Consider the following 2597-nt stretch of genomic DNA (forward strand, 5'->3'; position numbering starts at 1 on the left):
CAATATATTTTTTATATTTACTAATAATATCTTAATATATATATATATATATATACAAATGGAAAAATTTGTGGAGTAAAAAGTCCGTTCCACTGACTCACTCAGTTCAAGTCGCAGTTCAGTGTTAGTCGACGAAGAGAACCTATATTTTACTAAAGCAGACCGTCCATTGAACAAACCTGAACTAAAACAAATTGACATCTTGTAAACCCAGAACGTGAGGTGTATTCATCACTCGGTCGTTGTAAATTGTTTCCAGTAGGCTTGTGAGTGTAGAGAAAGAAAGTAGAAGGAGCTAAGTGGTTTTCTGTTTCGAGTGGACAACTATCTCCCTTTTGAACTCACCTTATTCGATGACTCCGATCAACTATCCCTGATCTCTATATTCATAAACCTGTTTTACATTCCCGCTGTTTTAAAATATAGAAGAAATAAATAATAGAGGTTTATTGTTAAGACACATCGATCGATTTAGAGAAAACGTTTTTTCCTAAACCTTAATTTTTTTAAAATATTTTGATACAACATTGAAGGTATAAATAACATAGCACTTAAGGTATGTCTAGATACTTGCAGCTGAGTAAACTATAATTTAATGGATTTAGTTGTTAACAAGTTATAATTAATTTTAATTTGATCGCTAGCAGACTTATGTTCATCTTAAGATATATTTTTCTATAAATTAAAGAATTTCTCCTAAAAACTAGAAATCAATATTCTGTGAATCTATTTCTACAAATAACATCACTCCTACGAAGATAAAAATTATAAACTTCTATAATTTGAGTGTAGTCAGACATCGTTATGTGTAATGATTTGTGAGATATATTTTTCACTAAGATAAATTCTCTAACTAGTGATTTTTTGTTATTTTGTTGTGAAATTTTGCTTTTTTAAAAAATCATTTCTCGGGAACTACAACATAATCAACTTTTTTAAGGGCTCATATTTTAGCAAATTTACTCTACTTCAAATGACGTTCTAATAGTTTTTCTAGTGTTGAAGATAGTTTTGAGGATACAAATGTAGTTATTTTTTAACCTTTTGAAACGGCCGCTATTTTTTATTTCCCCCAAAATGTACTTGGTAGACTCATCAATTTTGACTGGTAATTATACATATTTTTCATTAAAGTAATCAAAAATTGGGTGGGTTGAAATGACTGACTTTTTTTTCATCGAAGTCTTAACCAGTATGGGCCAGTCGAATATAATGGAACTCACCATTACCCTTCGTCGTAAGCCTACCGACTGCCCTACAGTCTTCTCTAATAATGTTGATCTTACCCCTGTCGAACAGATCCACTACCTTGGACTACATTTGGACAAACGACTAACCTGGAATCCTCACACAAAATTGAAATGACAGAAAACTGCACGTCGATTTTGAATATTACAGCACTTACTGGACAAACGGTCTAAACTTCTAATTCACAGCAAAAGACCAGTAAACTAAACTTTCTAATTCCTCTCGTAACCAATCCTTGCAATCCAAAATCCTTCGTAAAATCCTCAATGATCCTTACTTTGTTAGAAATAAAATCTATATCTGTAAAATATATAAAGACCTTAATGTTCCATATGTAACCGATCTAGCCCGAACCAGATATCATTCCTTCCATTATTAACTCTCTAACCACCCAAAACCCATAGTCTCTAACATTGATTCCTCTTCCATTCCCGACAATCCTCCGAGGCGCCTGAAAAGATGATGGCCACGGGACCTGCTAATGTAAAACGACATTAGAGTGCTACCAATTGGTAGTTTCTCTGCACCCCAGTAACACTCCATTTTAACTGAGATCAAACTTACTAAATGTATTATAACGTACAGTTGTAAATAGCAATAAATAAATTTTAAAAAGTTGTTTGCTTTATTTGATGAAGCATGGCTAAAGTTTTCCTTACTTCTATGTTTTTAATTAAATTCTTGAAAAGTAGAGAATAAAGGAATTGGACCTAGAGAGGAGATACCTGTAGGAATAGTTAAGGAGTTCCGATGAAGGATGTGAAGCGAATAATAAATCCTTTTCTAAAGTAAGCAATTCTATCTGAGGGAATATAAAGGTGGTTAAGTTGCAATCTTGTATTCTCTCCTGAAGGGAATAAAAATTAAATTTCCCCTTATTATGAATATCTCTGAATATTATCATTTAATGAAAGGAATATGGTCCGGGTGCGGTCAAGAAAAACTCAAATAGTAGAAATATACTATTTTAATGAGCCAACGTTTCGCCCCACGTTGCAGGGCTTCTTCAGAAGGCTTATAAAGAAGGCTTCTTCTGACGGCAGTCAAAACTAAAAAAAAAAAAAAAAAAAAAAAAAAAAAAAAAAAAAAAATTGTGTATCAATTTTCTAAAAAAATTGATTTTTTTTTTTAGTTTTGACTGGCGTCAAAATAGCCCTGAAGAAGCCCTGCAACGTGGGGCGAAACGTTGGCCCATTAAAATAGTATATTTCTACTATTTGAGTTTTTCTTGACCGCACCCGGACCATATTCCTTTCATCTTTACACACGGTCAATCAATAATCTTCCAGATTATCATTTAATGTCTACTTATATTCAATATATTTTTTATATTTACTAATAATATCTTA

Source organism: Halyomorpha halys, unplaced genomic scaffold (genome assembly GCF_000696795.3).
Source record: "Halyomorpha halys isolate HHAL.00 unplaced genomic scaffold, Hhal_1.1 Scaffold335.1, whole genome shotgun sequence".
NCBI classification, from domain to species: domain Eukaryota; kingdom Metazoa; phylum Arthropoda; class Insecta; order Hemiptera; family Pentatomidae; genus Halyomorpha; species Halyomorpha halys.